Raw genomic sequence first — 24,435 nt, forward strand, 5'->3', positions numbered from 1 at the left:
CCCAGGTACAGAAAATTAGCATCACCTGTCAGAATGCCAACGCTACTCAATTAATACTTGCACAGTCAAAGAGTTTGCAACCCTAGTCACAAGTTAACAAAAAAACCAAAAAAACACCCACCAAAAAAACACCCCCCAAAAAAAAACCAAACCACACAAAACCCCAAAAAACCCCCCACAAACACAAACCCCACGCCTGGCCTAGGAAAAGCCATCTTCCACACGATTTCTTCTTATTTTGCTAGCTCCCAGACATCTCCCTTTATACACTAGATGGAGCTTCGTCCCCTGCCTCCCCAGCAGCGGCAGGGATAGCGGCGGGAGGGGGCAGCAGTAAGAGAGCGCACAGGAGGCCCCGCGGACGGCAGGAGGCCCCGCGGACGGCAGGAGGCCCCGCGGACGGCAGGAGGCCCCGCGGACGGCAGGAGGCCCCGCGGACGGCAGGAGGGCCCGCCAGCCGCGGGGCCCTCGCCCTGCCCTCCCTGCTGCTGCCCGCCCCCCGCCCCCGCTCGTCGCTCCTTGGAGCACTCTTTTGTCGCTTTCAAAGAATCAAAGATTTCAACAACTCCCAATCCCAAACCATGTTGCAACTGCTACCAGCCTTTACTATGGCCACGAGGCACTGCCTCGAGTTCACGCCACATTAAAATTACATTGATTTTTCTCCCCTTACGAAGGGGCAACATTTAAGCTTATGAGCAGATTACACACCTGAAAAGCTCACTGGCTTTCCTGGATCCCTCTTTATATTCCCACTTATTTCCTTTCAACATAAGCTCTTCGATCTCCTCTCCAGTAACCTGAAACATCTGTACCTCATGCCCCTGCTAAGGCTCCAGACTTGGATCCATTGACACTTTTGGGAAAACAACTCCTTGATTAGAGTAACATTCCCCTTGACTTGTATCTGCTGGATTTGGTCTGCACTGTTTCAGAACACAGTTCAGGAGAAACAGCTCATCCTTCTGGTGAGCTGCCACAACTCCATTAGGATCTTTCAAAGCACAACAGGATATGGGGCCATCGTCAAGTTTTTCTGTGATGAATGTAAACTCAATGGGAGAGAGAAGAGCCCAGGGGAACGAGTCACTCCTAAGGTCACAAGTGGCCAGCACTGCAACGCAAACGTGCAAAGCAGCAGCCTCGGGCTGCACCAGACAAGGTCATACCAGAGAGGATGGAGAAGCACTAGCGGCAGCAGTACAAGACGTCTGCATTAAGACCTTGTGGGCAAGGGCTCCTGCCCAGGCACCTCTGCTGAAGAACACAGAGCTGAAATTGAAGCAACAAGAGAAACAAGAGTCCACTTTATAGTGGGAAGCTGAAGAAAAGTTTGGCATTTTAACCTCACAAAATGGAGGTCGTTGACAGGGATGACTGTTGCTGTCTATAAATACAGCAGAGAAACAAACACCCAGGAGAGAACCCTGGCATTTCACCAAGCGATATAAACCAGCTATGAACAAGATTAAACTGGTACCAACAGTCTCATTCTGAGAAGTCCAGTCCCGAAACTGTTTCCAACTGGAGGACTGGCGAAGGAACAACTCGCCTCTGTTCAGATAAAGACTCGTTGCTTAATCAAAGTAGGTCACTGTGGAACGAAGCAGCCAGTAACGAGTTACGGGCCACAGAAGATGCCCTCCAGCCAAAGGCTCCAACAGGACAGATGCAGGACAAAGCAAACGCTTCAGCAGAGCGTACGGATCTGAAGTAGTACTGGAATACAGTATTGCACAAAACACGAACTGCGGCCTTCACATGCATGAGCATGGCCAAATGCAATCCTTCTGGAGGGTGAACATGCTAGCTTGAACAGGCTTCTCAGCGGGTCCCACCAAAACAGAGATGCTCTTCTAGAGCTACCAGCCCATCCAGACCCTAATGAAACATTCCTCATATCATCTGGCACGCTGGGTTGGCTGGAAAGCAAGTATCAGCAGTCATCGTGCTGCAATTTCTTGGAAGTCCTCTCTCCCCCCTCGCCCCCACCTTTGAGGACGCCGTTGCCCATATCCTCTCCTATGTTAGCCCAGCTGAGTGAGCCAGAGTTCAGAAGCGTTGAACTGAAGCAGTAAATAATACCTAAAAAATGCGACCCCTCCTTTCTAACTAATTTAGAAATAACTGGAGTGCCTATGTCACCACTTTGCAAGTAAGTGACTACAGTTTAGCTGACTCCACCTTTTGTGTCCAGCTGCTACACTATTCCCCAGATTTCTGCACTGAACCATGCAAAGACCAGAGGGGCCCAGTGCTTCCTGAATTTGGGGCAGCCACACATTCAAATGGAATAAGTCAATGGATAAGGCTAACTTCAAGTACTAACATTAGGAAAAGATCTGAAAATAGTCTCCAAATAAAGGTCATTTTTGTCATGCAAAAGTTCCTCCAAGTCAGTATTTCTTAAACAGGCAAAACCTCCCATCAAGTGGTACAAATAACTGACATAACAGGACAAAAAGAAAGCTAGAGTTAGAAAACTGTGGGAGCAGGTGATGAAAAGGAGCAGCTGTTAATCGTTCACATCAGAACAATCAACCTCGGTCCCTATTTTCTCTCTGTTGACCACAAAATGTTACTCAGTTTAACTGGCCCGCAGAGTCAGCATCAAGTTTTGCCTAAATCAAATGTTCAAGTAAGTCACCATTTTCGGGCAAAAAATATTTGCTCCTTTATTCAGCTGAGGAACAAAATAAAAAATAGGAAAATAAAAGGCATACCTACCATACTTTCTTCTCCTAGAAGGCCTCACCTGGTTTCCAGGCAATGGCTTCCTGACCAGCCTAGGGGTACCCCTAACAGTCCAGACTGGGCAGCCAAAACTGGTCAGTCAATTTAATTATTTTTTTAAGTCCACATGTTTATAACATGAATATAACTTACAGCAGACTTTGATGGAGGAAGAAAACTCACATTCCCTTCCAGGGAGTTTGCTTTGCAAGGAGAACTAAGCCAATTTACCTTCAAAAGAGTCTTAACACCACACCTTCATTTGCCCACCGCTTTCTGCCATCCTGGAAAGCTGGAGCTCTTATGCTTTAAACTACCAGGCCATATATGGGCTAATCTATACAGGCTCACCTGCCTTTCCTCTCCCAGTCAAAAACCGATAACCCAAAGATTAGGGGTGTCCCCCCCCCAACACAAACATAAAAACAAGAAATACCTACTACAAAAGCAGATGACAAAGTAGACAGAAGGCATGCAGAGGAAGAGATTTAATCCAGAGCAGACTTAAAGAGGGACACCATTCAAAGGCAAGACAGTAGTTGAAGGGTCCAACAGCCACACATCATCTGACAAAGATACCATCACCCATAATGACTTCCAACACAAGGATTTTGAGCAGAGCCTCTTAGGGGACTTACGTGGGGACACACAGCCTAGGCAGTAAAGACAGGACTTGAAACCACATCTCTAAATCCCAATATCATCCATCCCCTGCAGCCAACAGTCATATGTCTTTAATTATCCTACCTAGCATTGACAAGCAACACAAGACATAACTGAAGCTGAACCTGCCAGGCTCTTGCAACACCTGCTCGCAAGTTTAGCGGAGAAGAACTCTTTCAGTCCATTACACCAGCGTAAAAAAACCCAAACCCTTGGCATCCCGTTACTATTCAACATCCTGGACTTGCCATCCAAATTTCCACTGAAGTTCAAAAGTGGAGGAGAGTGAAAACACCTTCACTGGCCATGTTATTTTCAGCCTGGGAACAAAGAACTTCAGCCTCTTGCGCTCTTTCAATACAGCCTAATTTATTCTGAAAAAAGTAATAATTAAGAAGTACACAAAACCAAAGTATGCAACCGGAAAAACATCCTCCTGTCTGGCAGAGCAAGCACCTTCTAAAGACACTTACATTAGCTCATGCTGCTAAAACTGTTTTTTAAAAATAATTGGGGGAAAGCAGAGACAATCTACAAAATACACAACAATGTTAAGCTGAAAATGTTATGTTGAAAAAAACCAAAGCAGATCAAATGCATTAGGTAATATGTTCTAAAGATTATGTACATATACAAGTTGTTTGAAACCGAAGCCTTTAATATTTGAATGCTTACATACGAGTTTTTAAAAATCCAACAAGTGTTTAGTCTTACTAAAAGGCCAGCACATTAAATCTTTCCAGACTGGGATTCAAAAATTCCCTGAAATGAGAGCAAAATAAATAAATCACTCAAATTTCACCACCCATCCCACCACACGCCTCCGCAGAACCAGCACCAGGTACACTGGGGATTGCAAAGTCAGCCAGAATAATGCAGTTCCCAGGACAAAGCGGTTTGGTTTTCAAACAAGTCCAAGCCCTTGGTACCGTAGTGGCCTGGAAAAGGATTGCAGATGAAACATCAGCAAGTGCCAGCAAGGAAGGCACTTTGATACCAGCGGTCTTATGAGCAATAAAACTGTGCTACTGTTATTACTTCAGGTAAACTGTATCCTTCCTTATTTAACAGAAAACCCCAATATACTGCCATAAAAAAGGGCAATTAAAGGCCGCTGCGATTCCAGTGAATGCAGAAGATCATAGTTTGAGAGGGTGAAAAGCCCTCTCCATGCCCACGTGCAAGTAACAGACTGAAGTTGGTAGGAATGGTCTGATTCACCTCTAGGAGAAGACCATGGCACTTCCAACACAGCCTAAGGAAAATAAGCTGGAGAAGTGTCCTCAAAATGAAACCAAGCAACAAAAATCCCCAAACCACTCACTGAACCATGGCAACTCCTAATGTATTACTGTAAGGACATATTACTACAGGGATAACTCATGATAAAACCCATTTTCCAACATCTTTCTCCTGTGCTGATACTCTCCCCTCTGAACACAAAGGTGCACCCCCCAATCTTGGGGTAACAGGTATGCAGAGACCATACTCCAGAAAACCTGAAGAAGTCAGTTTTGCTTGAAATTGGCCAGTGTGTTCTAGATGTAGCTGCAGCAGCTTAAAAACCTGGTTTCTAACTGATGTATCATTGTCTCACTGCATTATTCAACAGCAGCAGCATTTTATCAACTGTCCAAGTACTACCCTCCAAAAAGCAATATCCAAGAGCTTTTCTGCAATAATGTTTTCCATCATAACTAGAGCAGCAAAACAAAAACTGATATTGGCAGAATATTGCTGAAGTTTTCTATACCAAAGTCCATCTTTATAATTTTTCATTTGAGATTAAATGCTATATAATTCTTTGGAACTAATAAATCAAATATGCAAATACAAGGGACACACCCTGCATGCATTTTTGTACTGGTTAACATTTCACACGTATAAAAATTTAAACAGTGAACTTCAAGCCAGAATTGCCAAATCATATACTTCCCTCATTCCAATTAAAAAGGTGAATATAACTATTTCCAATGTGGCTGGGAACCAACAGATGCATGGGAAGAAGACAAGGAAATAAAAAAGCCAAACCAAAGTACCTACAGAAAATAGATTTAAAACTGCATTTCTGCATAACAATAAAACACCATACTGCTTGGCAACATCCTTCCACTCCTATTTAACATAATGGTGGGATGAATTACTGCCAAAGTAAACTTCAAAAATGTGTTTGCCATGGAGGAAAACCAAGCAAACTGAAGTTCTATGCACAAAATCCCATTTCAAGAGTGTGAGGGTTTCTTTGTTCCCTTTAGTACTAGGTCATTTCAAACTTTTATGTCTACATATTTTATTGTGCTTGCAAAACCTTTATAAAAAAACCTGGAAGATTACAACCTAAAAAAAAACACTCCTAAAAATCAAAAAAGCCCTGCTAAACATCCTGTGTAAATATATCACCAAGTGCAACATTTTTCCTATTCTATCAGTCTACTCCCAAAAGCTTAGCATCTGAAAACAAAATATTATTTCATGTAGCAAAGAGAGAAGGTATGTTTTTTGACAAAACATTTGTATAAAATCCAGGAAAAAGGATTCATAAAGATTCAGAATACATCCAGGCTGTATTTACAATTTTATTAAAAAGTAAAACACAAATTTCTTAATCTATACTCTTAAATGGCAGTTTATGACCATTAACAACTGTAAATACAGATAAGACCTTTTATTCAACTATCATGCTAAATTTCAAGTTTCTGTAAGCAGCCCGATAAAGCAGCCCAATTATTCCTCCCTTGCTTATCTGTTATCTAAAAACCACAGACAATATCATTTCAGACACTAGAAAAATACTTGGAACTTTCTACACCATGGCTCAGCCACCCCAACAGATCTCTAGACACAAACAAGAGTTCTCCTTCTCCATCCTTGCTTTCCACTTAGGTCTTCCACGTCTCCATGGTTTTAAGTCCCTGTCTTCAGCACACAGACATCTAAGCAAACAGCAATTTCTGAAAGTTACTTCAGAAAGTTTATTTTACTTATTCAAGATATTTCTTGTGGTATCAGGTTTACGGTTGGACTCGATGATCTTAAAGGTCTTTTCCAACCTATACGGTTCTGTGATTCTGTATTTGTCCTAGTAGCCTTAGAATTTAAACTCAAATTGCAAGGTCAGACTCTTAACTGCTGCAGCACTGGGGAGAAAAAGGCTAATTTTAATGAGATTATTAGACAACAAACTTTCACTAAGCATTTAATTACAACATTAAAAATTCAAGCATACATTCAGCGCATCGTAACCAAATTTAGCTGGGAAATGGTCCCAAACCCAAGGAAAACAATAGTATTTCATTCTTACTTCCCATGAATTAATGCTCTTTTGGCACAGACGGTATTTGACTACACCATTTTCAGCTGAAAACTCATCTGGCCTTACTGCATCTGAGGAAACTGCACCAAAACAGCAATCGCAAGGCAGTGTCGACCCCACCGCGTACAGCATCAGTTCTGCAGTCCACGGCGTTTGCAACGGAGCGAACCATGGACCAGCTGGCTGAACATCACAGCACATACAGAGGTCCTGTGCACACTTGTTAGACTGTTTCATAGAATAAAAAGAAACAAGCAAGGAAATATTTACCACCCTGTGTGGGTTTGGGTTTTTTGTTGTTGTAAGTCAGATAATTCCTTAATTTTATTCCTACCTGGGCCAGGAGGGGAGGGGGCAGGAAAAAAAAAAAATCCTACAAGACTGTTTGTTCTCCAACTCCTGCAAGCCAGCTGCAGGAGCTGACGTGCAAACGCAACCCCATGCTGGCACCAGAAGTGACAATTGCTCTGTACAACTCTGCTGCAGCTTAAAGAAGAAAAAGGACCGAGAACTTACCCAGGGGATTCATTCTTTCTGTTTTCGATCCAGCAAGGCAAGAGCTCACCGAGAACTGTGCTCCTGATGGCCACAAAACCAAGACTAGACAGAAAGGTCTTAGTAAGCACCAGCTTCCAGAAACTGCACTTCCACTCCTACCATCCACCTCCTAACCCTGCCACTGCATTTGTGGCTGCCTTTGTTAGAATACTTCTGCAAATGAAAACAGATGAGTAACTATTGCTGCTTTAGCAAACTCCCAAGCCCATGGTCACTAATAATAGCTTTGTTCCTTTTATTACTAAACAAAACCAAAAAAAAAAAAAAAAGAAGTTTAAATGCTTGTATAAAATGCACATTGCTGAATGTTTTCTTTCATTGATGCAGTGCCATTTCCCATACGAGCTTAGGCCCAGGTCTCTCGAACAATTTATGTGGATCAACACAATACAGAGCAATCTCAGGGTTGCGGAAGGGCTATCCCCCGCAAAAAAATAATCAGGTTTTGTGCTCCTTCACTTTAGCTATTAAGAGTTCAATTTAAAAAAATCTGCATAGAAACATTCCCACTTTTTGCACAAACTTCAACCCACGTGCAGATCTGAGCTTGCTGGTACGCGACATCCTGGAGCTTACGAATTCAGAAAGGCGAAGGTGCTTTGGCAGGCGGAGCTCCCGGCTCCCCTCCGGCACAGCAGCATGCTGCTGCCAGCGACTGCGAGCCCCGAGCAAACAGGTGGGACAGGAAGGAAAGGGCAGTGCGCGGGGAAGAGAAAGTGGAGAAGGGCAACACGAGAGGAAGAGAATGGAGAGGGCATGAAGCCACTGCTGTGAAATGACAGTGGGAGAATCATGACAAGAAAGCCTTCCTTTCACAAACCTCAAGGTGGTTCACCGCTGGTAAGAGGAAAAAAAATAAAAAACCAAAACCAAACAAACCAGAAAAACCACCACAAAAATTACTTTTGTTAAAAAATTCTAATTTTTCTGCCTAGAATCAAATCAATTACAGGAACTCCTAAAAGTAACAAGAATAACTGGCTCGCAAATCACCCCTTCTTATCAGGAAGTCTGCCATGCTTCTACCTGACGGAGCCCTGCGCTGCACACCCCGGCTGGCACAGGACCTGCTGTAGCCTCCTACTCCTCCCACCGCCCAGGCTCGCAGGCTCGCGCCCGTGGCCGAGCAGAGGCTGTGCCTCTCGGCTTCCCTGGACTGGCGTGCAGGTTTTCACACCGGTCCTGGATCGGGCCGTAGCACCACCAAGCCCAGGGCCTCTGTTAGCCTGCACGATGTTCCTGGGAAACACCACAGAGCCACTGGGCGTGCTGGAGGGCAAGTAGACATCAAGGAAAAAATAGATATTGAATGTTTAAAAGTCAGGCCACAGCATTTTCATACTGTTAACATCCTAAAGCTTCCAGTACTTTTTAACTTACTACTTTCTATTAATGGGTTGGCTGTTGCTGAATAATCCCAAGCACTGCATGGCAAGTGTTTTTTTTACAGGAAGTCACCAAGTCAGAAGCAGCGCAAGCATCCTCTTGTTCTTGTGCGAGCCTTTTTTTTTTTTAGTTTATTTGAACAATGGCACCATGAAACAGCTTACAATAATGACTGTTACAAAATAGGAAGCTGAATTATTAGGCAAGCTTCGTCTGCGTAACTCAATCAGCCTAAGGAGGATATGACAGGCACGACAAAGACAAAGGACTGGACTCGGTGACCCCAGGCATCTCTTTCAGGACTCGGTTTCTGCAACTGAGTTTAAGAGCTGAAGTTTGCTTTTGCTTGTTTATGAGATGCACCATTCCTATAACTGCAGCAGCAAAGCGCAAGCACTTCCCAAGAAAGCGGATCACCAAGCGTGCACACAGAAAGCAAACACTTTGTAGAGGTTGTGATGAGAACTTTACCTGAAAATAAGTTTCAAAATGGAAAAGCCAAGTTTTGTATTTAATCTTTTTCATGTACAAGAGGTATACACAGCAGGACCGGTAAATCATTATTTGCTTAAATGCTTGGCTTTAAGCAAATAGCCAAGCATAGCTTTTGCAAACCAACAAAAAAATAACTGTTAAAAGTGGTCTTTAAGTAGCACCAACATTATTTTGATTGCAAGGTTCAAAGGCACAAAATTTCTACAAGCCTGCTGAGAGCATCACTGGGACCAGCTCTGGGGTGATATACTTTGGACTAGATGACCAGTAACTGAAGGCAGACACCCGCCATCCTGTCATTACAATAACCCTACTGAAAGTATGAAAATCAGGTCTAAGTGCTCGTCTGAGCAATACTTCTGTAGATAACAGCAACACAAGTGACTGAGCAACAGCAATACAGGAACCTGTACGTGAATCATTAACGAGCAATGATTTCTCCATTACTCACTGTGGATATAGAGTTACTGCAGGTAAGATCGGTTTCTAAAAAAAGGGAACAGCCAACAAGATGAGTACTAGCACATTCATCAAAGCTCAGCACAACGTAGAAAGGAAAGAGGAAGGCACGGCTATCGGTCGGTCTTTGTCCAAAAGAGCCGTTCATTGAGGAAGGCTCCATGGAGCAGAGCAGCAGCGCTGGGAACAGCATTGCACACTATCTCCTTCCACAGGGGTCGTGTTCAGGGGCTCAGGTCAACTGGTTGTTGATTTTGCATTACACCAAGAAATTATTAACTCATTCTACAAAAGCTGTCAGACTAGCGATACAGATCAATAGCCAACAACCTAAATGTTAACAGTTTGACCTCTAGGCAAGGGTTTCCATACCCCTTTACCCACATTCTACAGTAAATACTCCTAGTACATTCTCTCCAAGCATTTGCGGTCTATGCTACTGAAAATAAGCAACAGGAGAACCGAGCTGACATTCTCAGCCAATCTTTAGGCAAGATTAGCAAGCAATTAAAGCTGTTGTATGAGGAATTTTAAGTGCTCTACGACTTCATGCCAAACAAGAGCTAGTCAAGCACCGTAATTTATTTTTTACAATTCTGTTCTCCACAGAAACAGAAGACAAATTTTAAAAAGAGATTTTTGAAGCAAGGATTCAACCAATTACCAAAACATCTATTACAGCTTAAATACTAATATATGCTAAAAGAAATTCTGCATCCAAAAAGGACATGCAAAGCATTCTTATTACTTCCTACTAAAAATGTCAAAGTTGTATTCCTACAAAACATTTCAATTTCAACCAAACCGGGAGGTTTTAATCATTTTTTATTGTTTTATTGGCAAAACATAATTAATGGTTACGTTAACTGCACCCCAGCCGGTTCAGGTGCTGCACAGCCGGGGAACACTTTTAAAGCCCAGAACCAAATCTCAGCCCCAAAAGCAAACCAGTGCTTTGCCACCGGTTGCCTACAACCAGATCCACCAGGACAGGTAGCAGAGAACACAGCTTTTGTCCCAAGAGTTGATCATTTAGTCCCAGCTACACCTCTTCATTACGCTGCCAGGAAAACTAGACAGAATAACAGAGAAAGCCATGCATTTCATGGGGCAAAGACTTACAACAAGAGGAGAATCTTGCTTTTGAGCATGGCAGGAAAGAAAGTAGATTTTGTAAACTGTCAGCCACAGCCACAATTGCACTGTTTGCATGGGTCTGATAATATGGGTTGAAATTAATTGCTTTCATAAACACACCAACTGGAGCAGAAAAAAATGTCACAATGAACAAAGTGAGTAAAAGAAGTTAAATAAGGCAACTGAAGCCTGAGCTACAGTTTCAGACTTATCTGCTGTTCGTATAAAGAATGCTCCAGTTGGAGATTAGGGGTGAGAAATAAGAACTCATTAGCTCTTCTTCAGGGTTCATGATTCAACTCTGACAAAACACACACTTCAGTGTTTCCAAGCTTAAAGAAAATTCCAGCAGGGTCACGGAAGATGCTATTTATAGCTGACTTAATCTCTGTGCACTCAAACACAGCTTTTGTACATACACATATTTTGTTAGCACTCAAAGAAAAAAAAATATCTCTGTTACTGAAAACTTAATCATCCACAAGTTCTAAAAATGCAAATGAGTTTTTCCTCTTAATATTAGCTGCTCCTTACTGAACTGCACCGAAAACCAGCCTATAGTTTTTCCAGACAAAACTGTTACTGGAAAAAATGGGTCCTGGAAAATATTAAGTGACAAAACTGAGAAAGAAGAACGTGGAAAGTTACCAGCAATTAATTTCTTCAATAGGAAACAAACTCTTCCCACCCTCAATGTACCTATCAGTACAGCTGAGACTGTTCTGAAACCTGGAACATCCAGGCAGTGAAATGCATTGGGAAGTGCCCGGTACTGGCAGCTGGAAGGAAAGCCAACAGCCCCGCAGCCCTGGTCTTTAAGGTCATTCTGCAAACATAAGCATTGCTAAGCCCTCTGACAAAAAGAAAATAGTTTAGAAATCAATGGTCTGCTGCTCTGCCTTCGTTCTTGACCGGCTGCTCACTGCAAAGATCATTTAGGTCTGGGGCTGTTAGTAAGAGGGCAAAGCAAATGGGTCAGACACCTGTGTAATCTACACCGGGATCAGGGAGAGGCAATGGGACGGCTCCCGTGCCAGGCAAACGGTGCCTCAAACTGCCTGCCTTCTACAGCGAGATGGCTGGCTCAGCGGACAGAACCAGAGGAGCAGCAATTGCTGTTAACATGACTACAAGATGGAAGGAAATCTGGACAGACTGCCAGGCTCTACAGGTAGTGGTCAGCAGGTCAACCCACACTGGATGGGTTGGTTAATAGTAGCCATCCTCGGGGGGGGTCAACACTGGGATCAACACTGTTTGACATTTTCATTAGTGATCCTTGGGAGATAAGCACAGCTTGACTACACAAGGCTGCTTAGAGCCTTGCCCAACTTCAAACCTGGACACTGAGCCAAGGGGTTGGATCAAATTACTTTGGGGGTCCCTTCCAACCCAAATTATTTTTTGTCCAGAAACACTGAAGTTTAGTCTTTGTCTCTTACATTACTTATCATATCTTTAAATATATTTTATTCATCCAAGTTAGAAATGCTTCAGCCATGGCAGATAGGATCAAGAATGATGTGGCCCAGGCACTGCATCACCCCTTGGAAAGATATACAAGAACATTTATAGTTGCTACAAGACTCTTGCTACTCTTCAATAACTGCTCTGATTATGTATTGCTACACAGGCTCCACACAAGTAATTTACTCACAGGGCCCTTGTTGTTATATTTTTTACTAATCCTTATAAATAAGTTTGTCTGTTGACCTACTGTAATTTTAAGAGATTCAGAGGTTGAATGTTCCTACCAGCCAAACTCTTAATGGAATTAAATAGAGATATCATGTAAGCTTTTAATAATGTTGACAACTACTAAAATTCAGTTAGCCGAGCCAACAAGAAACCCCTGAACCCTTACATACATTCTCCTCTCCCCACCAAGCATGCCCAGCACAGAACGCCATGTGGAGACAGCAGATTTCCCTAACTGCCTTCTTAAAATACTAACGGATCAAATCTGACTGTAAGGGAATGGCGAGCAGCTGAACCCCCCTTCTTCCCCCGAAACAACATTCTGGTGAGTCAGCCCTCAGCATTTTTCCTGCTCAAATACAACACATGCACACACACACACAGAGGTTGTTTAGCATACTGCTATTCTGCAACAGTGCCAGTGCCCAAGATCACTTTTTATTACCTTTAAGCAAGTTTAGGAAAAGATTATAGGCTGGAGGAGCATGGCAGAGCATCTTCTTTACCCAAACAGTACTGTCAGTGACAACTCCACATTATTGACATGCTGCATTTAAGGCTTTGAGTTAATAGCTATTCAGCATTGAAAACAGAAGTACTTTACCAATGTACATACATTGGAAAAAATTAAGCAGAATCAGTCAGAATCTCTCCTCGTTAGTTTGCTGTAAGCGATAGAAATCTTCTAGCAGTCATAATTCATAACCAGCCGTCATTTCTCTTAAGGTACGCCTCAAGGAAACTTGATGTACATCCAAACTTCTGCAAGCTTGCTGCTTTCTGTTGGATGCATCTTTCATTTTCCCTAAGAGTGCAAATCATGTTCTGGAAAGGCTACAGCATGCCAGGGATACTTAAAATAGAAAGGCCTGTAGCTGGTGATACTGCAAATATAAATACAGCTATTGGTATAGCGGTGGGAGTAATAGCAGTGACACGGACCCAGAGCAGCCCCGTGGTCAAACTCCGCTGGCAAGCTGCCGACGGCTCCCTAAAACGCAAGCAGAAGAAAGGGAACAGCCGTTTAACAGTCTGAATGGGCATAATGCAAACGAAATGAGTTGTGGCAAATTCACAGCACAATTCTAACCCTTGGGCTTCAACGTTACTAAATTTAGGAGTTTCAGTGCAGGAAGGGAGGTAAGAGAGCTACAAAAGTGCTTTAGTAAAGTAACAGAGAGTGAGCTGATTGCAAATCTGTGTAATTTTGACCTTGCTGTACAAAAAAAAAAAAAAAAAAAGCATTTGCAGTTGGCAGCTGGGGACATGGTGTCTAACTGCCACTTTTGTACAACCAGGGAAAAGCATAACCGTGGCTTTCCATAACAGCAGACTTTAGCGAAGAATACAAACACCAAACCAAGAACGTCAGAGAAAAAAGCTTGACCGAGAAAGGCTTAGCCACCAAACTAGCAAAGCCTACGAACCTTAAAGTCTGCTTAAAAATATTAGATGTCAAAGTTATCAAAGCACACCACCAGTTAGAACTGTGTCCAGGTCTAATATAATAATGTCATGTTTATTTTTGTCCCTGACTCCAGACTAGCTGCTCCAGCTATATTTGTGCTTCTTGTAGCATTTTAAAGGAAACACACACACTGACTGAGCAGAGTAGTAGAGGGTGTATTAGATTATCTATTTCAGAGAGCAGCCTTGGTGCATCACCAAGTTAAGAAGCAATTTCAGGCCAACAGAAAGAACAAAGCATATATTGAGAAATACTTTTCCAAACATTTTTAAATAACTGTTTCTATTGGACTAAGAACAACAACAAAAAATTCATCAATTTTAGAATAATTCAGTGAGCCTTGTTTGGTAAACTAAAAGAAAAAATATTTCAAAAACTTCATCTAAAAGGTGACTAAGCCTTTAGACATGTGAAGACCCAGCCAATGGTCAGAGCCACTTGAGCATACAGTCCATCTGGCAGTGTCATTCAAGCTATCAGGCACTGCAGCACATACATCTTGACAGCAAGTCCTCCCAAAATTTCTGAAGAAAACTTTCATGAACTCTCTGGTTATTGCTGAGCACATTTCCCAGAGCGATGGTGGGTAGAGGGAGACACCAACGTCCCAGCACTTGCTTTGCTGTTGCATTGCTGTTGACCAGAATGCAAGTATTAACTACATAAAAAACAGAGACAAGACAGAAAGGCTTAGGACAGAGATAATAAATAGTGCCTAAATGTTGGAAAATAAAGAATGGATGACTTCAGTTTAGCTGCTTGATCTCTACTTAGGGTGCGCTGTCACACAAAATACTTAACTTCCAGCACCCTTCCTGCAACTAATACACACTTCAAAACAAAAGGACGTTCACCATGTTATTACCAAGGGTTCAAATTTCAGGTAGAAACAAAAGTTGAACTTCTTGCTGAATACAGAAAAGATTGCTCCCCAAGGATGGCTATTCCTGAGTCAAATACCTTCCAGTAGCAGCAGTCTAGCTTTAGGGACAATTAAAGTATGGTTCGTGCACTCAGAGAGGGGCTTATCCATTTTAGGGTAACACTACCTCAGGCAGGCAACATCAGACCTGGAGTAAATCTGCTCATTATTTTATAATAAATAAAAGCACCATGTTACTGAAGCTCGTTTAAAGTCATTTCAAATAGACCAAAAACTGGTAAAGAAATAAATCCTGTGCAAGTAGTTTGTTTTATTTCTTAGTCTTTCCAGGAAAAAATAAGCCCAAATTCAGAGTATCCTGAAAAGAAGCCTAGCTAACAATTTGGGATATTTCACACTCCAAAAAAGTCAGCTTCACATTTGGTGAAATAACATTGTATCTTGGAGATCTGAGACAAGAGGTCTGCTCCTGGCAGGAGCCACCAGAAACTGCTGGAGGAGAGGTTCCACTGCACTTGTTTTCAAAGATGCCAGAGATGCAGAAATGGTTCCTTTCTAGTTTCTGTGTCCACCCTGTCCTCAAATGTAAGGCTGAGCATGTGGTCCGTAGGAGACTGTTTCTTTCAGCTTCCCATGAGACACCCCATGCAGGACGCGGGGCCACGATTCAGCCCTCCCAGGTCCAGTACTCCCTCCGGTGCTCAACCTAGAAGCCACAAACACTTTGTGCTTCTAGAGGCCTTCAGGAAAAGCCACCACCAACACACAAGACAGCAGGCTGGCTACATCTACAGGTTTAGCAGACAGATCTTAGTCACCATCTTCTTCCATTTCGGAAAGGTCAGTGTGACCAGCCTTGGAGAGAAGCCCTCACTTCTCTCACCACCTCCCTAAGTCAGGCTACAAGTTTCAAGACAGAAAGTTGCCTGCCCTTCTCTCCCCTTCCCTTTTCTTCTTCCAGTTTGGTCTTTCTTAGCCCTCAGCTTACCCCAAGCTTAGGATGACAGGCTGCAGATAACATGAGCTGGACTCAGGCATCCACACAGAAAAGCCATTGCTTAAAAGGTCTTGGGCCAGAACTCAACAAAGACTCAAAGCAGATGGCCCAGACCACCCTTGGTCAATCTTAACAGTATTCAATACAGCTCCTTCATCTTCCCTAAATATAAAAGAAACCAGGACAGATGACTGCGGGATGCATCGACAAAGTACTTGCTAAAAGCAGCGGATGAACAAATCCGTTCTCCTGAAACATCAAAAGTTATATCCTTGTAATAACAAAAAGTGATGTTCTTGCAGCCATGATGATCACACAATATGAGCAATTCAAGAGTTTGTAAGGAGACTACTTCATTAGATCAACAGAAACACTTCGGGGGGAAACGTAAGCTTTTAGTAGACAAATTCTTCATTAGGCTTCCAGGTGCTAACACCTAGCACTGCTCAGACGACCACTGGGCTCCAAAATACACCTTTTTTGTTTTGGTATTTCTCCCACAAGACAGAAGCAGGGCAAGAAGAAAGAAAGGACACTGGACAAAGCCATTTCTCTCCTGTCAGGAGAGAGGTCAGCACAGTTATATTCCAGGTCTACCCGTTCCAGCATCTACATTCTCACATGATTAAAGAAAACTACCAAACTATAAGAAAATGCTTGCTTAATGGTTGACCAAATCTAAGATACCATTAAGTGCACTGCTGTTCCAATAGCATGTCAACAGATGGATCAGCATTAGCAACGCAGAGATTTTTCACACGCCATTGGCTGCATAAACCAAGAAAAACGCTGTTATTGTGGAACAACTGAGATCTCTTATGAACTAATAACTTAACAATAAAAATATTAATTGATTATTTTTCGCTACATTTTGTGGAAGCCCAGTTCCTCGATGCAAAGCCAATTCTGCTTAAATTTGATTAGTTTTGGGGAGGAGGGGGTGGGGAGACAGGAAATAATTAATCATTTACGAACAGAAAAGAAAAATCCTAACGCAATCAAGCCATCACTTCCAATTCAGTTGGCAAGTTTTCCTTTATTGTATGATGGGAACATGCTAAATCAAGTCACCGCATCTGAATTCCTCCCGTTCCATGACAGGGGCATAGCGAGGCTTTAACATCACCAACGTCATGCAGTACAGCCTTCGTGCTAAATTCTAGTTATCCCACTACTAGCCACAGAAGCAAACAATTCCGAGTAAACAGGCATAAATAAGTCACAGTGAGTTGTAAGCTACAAAGTGGACATTATGGCTGGTTTGGGTCGTGGACATAAGGATTAAACATAGTCAAAACAGAGGATAAAAAGCAAAAAAGAGGCACAGAGGGCAGAACCACCCCTCACCCCCTCCTGAATGCAAAGCAAACTCATGTCCTGCCACAAATGCACGCTCTCCCATCCTTGGCTGGTCTCAGAAATGGCCAGTTGGCAAAATCCTTATGGTTTCCACTTCTGATGTTAACAAAAAGTCCTCAATACAGAAGGTAGCCTCTCATTGTCCTGCAGTCTGAATTTGTAACTATTACTACCATTCCTTGTTTCTGTATTACTTACTTGCCTACCCTTTGCACCCCAAATTAAGTAAGTTCACAAAACAAGAGTTCTGGGGATCATCCTTGGGTTTGTGCTGTACAAAACACTATTAAGTAGAGAGGTATAGCTGGGATTCCTTTATACTGTGAAAAGACAAAGAATCAAGATCTGGCTATTAGGCAAGAAGCTACAGAAATTTCATTTAGCCTTCAATGGTACAGGGAGAGGACAGAGGGGAGAATAAAGTGGAAGACTTCACATCAAAAGAGAGGATGTAGTACAAGAGGCCTTCTCCTTTAGGAGAAAGGGGCACAGAAAAATGCAAGAAAAAAAACAGAGAGATGCAGAGAAGCAGCTGCCAGGACAACAGTCGGTGTGCAAGGAACAGCCCTGAGGGATGCGGCACACGTGGAGACCGCAGCATGAGAAAGGTAGGAGCCAGACATCAAGGCAGGTGAGGTAAGTGACAAGGAAAGACAGGGCCAGAAAACAGTGTGGAGAGTGCGACTGAGTATCATCATAGTAAGGATGGAGGAATACTTGAAGACTTGTCTGGATATATGTGGAGACAGACAGATGGGACAAGAGATGCTTATTTACGGGTCCAAGAAGAACAGCATCAGCTCTTAAAAAAAGAGAAGTAAAAAAGAAAAAAAAAACCACCCAACAAAAAAAGACTACTGAAGAATTGTGAAAATAAGAACAAGAAACCCCAAAGGCCTTTGGTTTGTTCTGTTTAAGAAAAGGTCAAAGCTATAAGTGTTGTGTAACAAAAACTAAATGACAGCTTCAAGCGGGCTGGTGAGAGTTCACTCCCAGTGCATGGGACCATGCAGGAGAGCACTTTCAGACCTGACCATGAGCAGACAGTACAGGAACTCCCTTTTCCAGTAACCATGGACGAGAAGTAGCCTGCTGTGTGTGTTATATTGTCTGCCATGTCTCTCCAACCCTATAGCTCCAGCACTAGCTATTGAGCTATTCCTACCTGTCAAAGAATATCATTGCCAGTAGCTTAAGGCCATGATTATCAGTAATTGCAACTAAACTAGCTCTATCTGCACAGAAGGAAGGGTTGTTTATGTTCGGCAATATTGTGTAATAAACTCTTATTTTCAGAAGCTCACAAAAGAGTTTTGCTTGGTGACACTAACATCAGACGAAATAACTATAGGGCTTGGCAAGGACAAGGGCTCTGTTCCTGACTGCTGCTCATCTACATCACCTGAAGGTAAATTGCTCCCTTTTCTATTTCCCCATTTGCAAAGCAGGGATGATGATAAAGGCCTCTTCTACAAGGCATTTTTCAATTAGAAAACACAGACACTGTTGTCCAGGCACAAACAATGGTCCCTGTTCTAAAGAAAATGGAGAAAGGCCAAATACTTGGATGTATAACCCAAGCACAGCTGCACCAAGGGTATGCCGTCCGGTAGAAGGTCCCTGGCAGGCTCAGAGACGCCCAGCAGCATTGCCATTGAGGTGGGGGGGTGACCACACACACCCCCAACTTCTCCCTCCCAGCACCACCCAGAACAACACCCCATGTACAGAACATTTCACTGCACAAGCAGCTAAGCACTGGCTGTGCTTAAGTTCCAGACAACAAGGAAAAATAATTAAGTATCTGGGATGCTGGAAGATTTGCTTTCTTATTCACAGCGTATTGTATTTGCCTCTGCAGTTTTTCCTTACGTCTCTGCCCAGACATGAACCGAAACTAGTTAAGTAACAGTACAGTTCACCCTTGATGATGCAGAGTTTCTAATAAGGGACTTCCCAAGAAAATAACACTCAGACTTTGAGTAATAATTATTCATACATGTTATAAATAAACACAGCTCCTAATACTTTTAATTAGACAATTTCCACCAAGAAGTTAGGTTCCCCTTAAATATCCACATTGTAAAAAAGAAACCATACAACATTTCTCCCAGTGATGGAGGAGTTGAAGAGTGGCCTAAGTAAAAATGGACTTACTGGAAACCTCTCTTATTACAGCTTTCTTCTTTCAGACTAGGTAAAAAATTGATGAAGATCAAAAGCATTCATTTACTCTACTTTATGCATTTGAATGAAATTAATTGTTTAAGTGGGTAAAGGCTTTGCGCATCTGAATTAAAAGTTACAATTACGTTTGAAAGTATTAAGCAAACCAGCTGTTGAATGACTTGCTTCTGAAATTCCAACAGACAGTAACCCATACCCAGAGTTTTCTAGTTTGCTACCTTCCCTTGAGCAGTATATTGGGTATTTTACCCACTGTGGGTGGGATTGCTCTGTCACCCTACCTGAAAACAGCTTATTTATCAAAGTCACAAAACCTAAGCTTTTTATACATCCCGCCCCCCGTATATTAGCATATCACAGGTTTTGTGCACATTAACTCATATATACACCAAGTCTCTACCTGCCACATATGAGCTACTTAATTATTTGTTTGCACTGCCACAGCACACAGGAGCAGTCAACATCAATCAGCATCTTGTACAAACAGCACTACACAAATAGCAAACATGACCATTCATGTCCCAAAGAACTTATTATAGAAGACAGACAACATAAGTAACACAGGGGGAGACAAAAGTGTGCCAGGAGACAGCAGCAGTCCCTACAATAGATGTCAGCCAAAACGGTTTTGTTTGTCTTCTTTTAATAATGATAATTAAAAAAAACAACCAATCCCTACCACGGATCTCTTCTTCCCTTTGAAGGAAGGAGAAATACTCAGGAAGAAGGAATACTTTTTCCATACTAAAGTTAATGGTCAACTCATTCTGATGCGACAAGGCTGACAGACAGAAGCTTTTACTTGAAACAGCACTGTAGCTGGTAGTCCTCCCTCCCCTTCCTCCCCAGGCGCTGCTCTGCTGAACCTTCCCCTTCCATTTTCTATGAGCGAAGTTGATTTTATGTAATGTTGCCATAGGAAGTGTTGCAGCAGAAAGCATCTCAAGATCATCTTTACATGCCAATTTACCCCCTGCGCTGGCAAGCTGAAGTTCTCAAGGGAAAGAATGGAACACAGAGACAGATGGAAAAAATGAGCTAACAAGACTGCTTCTATTAAGAGCATCTCGTCAAAGAACAACCCAAAGAAACTGAAGAGATGGGGCAGAAAAAGACCACAAGAGAAAACAGAACAAGGTAAGCAGATTCAGCCAGACACCTGCTGTAAAAGCTTTGTGAGCTGACTCACCCAGTCCTCTGTCCCTCTCTCCAGCTTAGCTCCAAGCTGGATCAGAGGGAAGTGCTACACCTCAGGAAAAAAGGGTGGAGTTGACAGAACATTTCCCGGGCAATCACAGGAGCAATAAGCAGCCTGTTTGTCCACCCGGTGCAAATTACAGGAACATCAACACTGCTCAAACACACGCAGCACGCAAGAGCGCCCTGGAAGCCGCTCCACCAGCCCCATGCGGCCAGGGAGCAAGAGGCTGGCTCCGATCTGCCCCTGCAACAGCCAGCACCAGAGCCAGCGGCATCCACCGGGGACACTGCAGAGGTTCCTGCGTGCACCGAGACAGCCCTAAAAACATGACACCAGCTCCCGGCCAGTCTCTCCAGGTACAGCACAGTTCATTAATAAGACCATTTTAAAAGGCTCATGAGGACGATGATCACGAAACAAGCGCTTGGTTGGACGAGGTGGATGAGCACACAGCAAAAGCTTCGGGAAGGAGAAGCAGATGTGCTGTAACACAAGACAAGTCTGGAACAGTGTCTTCCAAGGTGGGAAGGGGAGAAGGTGAAGGACATGTAGGAAATTATGGCAGCCAGTTAACTTTATCAACAGACAGAAACCCCTCCAGGAGGGAAGAGCAAGTATGGGAAGCAAGGGATGGGGAGCCTGGTGGAACAGCTGAGTTCTGGGGGATGGAAGATGGATGTGAAAGGATAAGGCAAGTTCTCACAGCTAAGGATATATTTGACATACTTAATTTCAAGCAAGAAAGAATGGGCAAGAGACAGAGCCTGAGGGCTCCGAGTTCCCCTTTGTGCTACATGAAAGACTGAAGGGTCTTCAACAGACGTAGTCCCGCTTACTCTATAAGAAGGGCCAAAGGCACAATATACAACAGACAGAGACTGCAGACAGAACAAGGAGATTAAGCGGAAACTCACCTTGATATCAGCTCCCAGCCAGCTGCTGACGCCTGCCCTGGAAACCCTCCGGACAAAGCTCCTGCCAGGCCGGACTGTCTCACGCTTCCCTGCTGCCTCCTTCCCCTTGGAACAAGACTCCCAATACCCCATCGCCTTCCCTCACGTACCCAGCCAATACCTTCATATCCTGTGCTATTCATCTTTCTCATCTCCTTTTCATCCTCATAGCAGAGCTGTTACCTACAACACTCCTAATCACAGTTAATTGGTGTACCCTATATGGAAGAGATCCATAATCTTCAAAGCATCTTCCAAACAAACTACAGCAGAAGATATTTCCCCCTCTGCTCAAGGCATTTGGCAAGAGCATAGCAGCAGACATTATACCAAGTGGCCTTTTTGTTTCCACTCCCTGAGTCACAACCCTATGCATCAAAGATTGATTTCACGCCTATCTGGGATGAATGAGCTTTCCTAAACGTTTATGACATGCTAAAGAAAAAAAGCAGCAAGGGGAAGGTATGACTCACCAAGTATTTGCTAATCTATAGCTGATCTTCAGAAGCTATTACATTTGTATCGTGTTTCAGAAATAAACATGCAGATTTCCAACACTTATCTCAGACCTACAGCACACAGCACTCCATCCTTACAGGCTACCGCATCTGCTGGAAGGACAAAACCACACACAGTAGCCTTCTCCAGGAGACAGAAAATACGAAGTTACCCAGACCAGTCAGAAATAAAAGAAATGCCATCCTTAAACAATAACATACTTATTGATTAAAGGCCTTTTTTCCTGATTATAATCCCTACTTTCTTCTACTAGGCATAAATGGCAGCACAGGCTCAGAACACTCAAAATCTACAAGTAGTTTTATTTTTTTTTAACCACCAAAATTCTTCTCAGGTTTCCAGAAGGACCATGTTGCCTCTTCCCATCCTCAAAGGTATTTGGCACAAGAACAGGCAACGCCTATACCATAGCTGAACAGATCAACTGTCTCCCTTGGCTGTCTGAATCACTATTTTAAATTAAGCACAAGAATATGGAAAATCCCAAGCTTTCCTTTGCCTCCCCATATTCCTACTCCCTGTTCAAGGGGAAAGTCCTACAGAACTTCGGGGATCGGCTTTGCTCTCACGTATGGACAGACAAGCAAAGTACGCGACAGCAGGCTCCAGGCTCCTTGGCTCAGCTACGTCTTCTCCCAACACCAGTTTGTAAAATGACTTTAGAAGACGAATCCAGGCTAGAGAGGTGGATTTGCACGTTGGCAGTTGTTAGGTGAGGAAAGAGGCTGTAACGCTTAGAGCCGGACTTGGGAGTGGTAGCTCCAAGTTTAAGGAATCTTGTAAATACTCCAGCACAGATTTTTTTTTTTTTTTTACCCCTCTTTTTTTAAGAAATGCTGTTTGCACCACAAATGTTGTTGCAGCCTGTAAAAGCTGAGTAAGAGAAATGTCACCTTTGGAAAAAGTTTTGAACTGCTGAAAAACCCAGATCTCAGTGAAACCACTGGGGTGGGGAAGGGACGTCACCCAGGGAGGCTGGACCTACCACAGCGGGTGATGCCAACAAACCGAACCCCAGATTAGAAGATGAGAACTGCCACTACAGACCACACCATCCATGCCACCATCCTTCACAACAGCTATTATCAAGTACATTAAAAGAAATTACAAGAGCCAGTTAGTAGGGAAGCTTACTCCCTGCTATTCCCAAAGCGTGGACAGCTGCATTCACTCCAGCAGATGCTCTCTTGCCTCAGTTACCCAGGCGCATCCAACTCTGCCAATCCCATAGCATCAATGCAACAGCAGTGATGTTCACAGAAGAATTATGCCACATGCAAAGGGTTCTTTCTCCTGAGCAAAGCAGTACATATTATTCCACATACTCTTACAGAAACTCTCACTTTTTTCCAGATGTGATGGGACTCGGAGAGGACATCAGGGCAAATCCAGTTAGCTCCCTCAACCTCTGCCAAAATCAGGGGTTTGTTTGGGTTTTTTTTCCCCCCCTTCTTCCCCCCATTTTTTCTTCTTTCTGGCTTTATTTTAGCAGACCCAAAGTCTTTTTGCTAGTTTTCACTCTTTCTTTTCTCCAGGCCATATTTTTATTGTATGTGGGCACTTGATTTCTGTTTGATAACAAAAGGAATTAAGACTCAACTACCTTAAAAACTGTGTTTCTTTTCAGTATGTTGTTCCTATTGTATTTTTTTAATGTTCACCTTCAATGACTACTAATATGCCAAGCCCAGGTCTTTGTTTTTTTTAAATGAAGCAAATCTCCTGACATCATGGCAACAGAAGCATTGCTTGAACAGAGTAACCAACAGTTACTCTTAACAGTGTATGGTAGTGAATGAGACGATCCCCATTAACTATGGGTAATAACCACAGTTTCACACCCTATAAAAGTTCTGCTGCTTAGCAAATGAGGAACAGGCAACCTTCAATTAACTCTTTCTTTCTTGTTTGAATACAATTTTGTGTGCTAACTGGGGACCAAATTCTGTCTGCCCAACTCATGAGAGCACTTTGTTTCTTTTAGTGGGAAAACTCTGATAATTCAGCTTTCATTTGAACAAATAAACTCTTGATTTGACTTCAGGTGCTCTTATGGCCTTAAAGTCATTAGGAAGGAGCCTGCATCTTGTGCCAAGACATTTTATCTTCCTTCCCACCAGGTAAATTCTCCACTGGGTAACAGCTGGAAAAAGATCTGGATGACTAACAAACATGAATCCAGCAATTGAAAATAAGCAGATTGATCTGTTATTCCCATTCCTGCCAGTAAGTGTTGCTGTTTACCAAGCGAACGCGAGAATGAAAAAAAAATTAAAAAAAAAAGATATTGCTAAATTTCCTTATTCTGTTTGTATCCAAATCTTTCCATGCAGAATTCTGATTCACCAGTTGAAACTCAGTGTGGCTACATAAGAACATGCTTTTGATAGCTTCTGAAAGCAGAAAGCTTGCAGAGTATTTTCTGC

At 42.9% G+C, this 24,435-nt stretch overlaps 1 protein-coding gene across 6 annotated transcripts in view; it reads right to left on the minus strand.

Annotated features, from left to right (window-relative positions):
• The window catches only part of MITF (melanocyte inducing transcription factor), a 111,418-nt gene that overhangs the window by 62,400 nt on the left and 24,583 nt on the right, over window positions 1-24,435 (minus strand). Inside the window, exon 1 of one of the 6 annotated variants that reach the window (XM_072875841.1) lies at window positions 190-210. The exons of the other annotated variants lie outside the window; for them this stretch is intronic. The gene's annotated coding sequence lies outside the window, so the exon portion shown is untranslated. Of the gene's footprint in view, window positions 1-189; window positions 211-24,435 lie in introns of those variants that run through there. 6 annotated transcript variants of the gene reach the window in all.

This window comes from Ciconia boyciana, chromosome 11 (assembly GCF_034638445.1).
Source record: "Ciconia boyciana chromosome 11, ASM3463844v1, whole genome shotgun sequence".
NCBI classification, from domain to species: Eukaryota; Metazoa; Chordata; class Aves; order Ciconiiformes; family Ciconiidae; genus Ciconia; species Ciconia boyciana.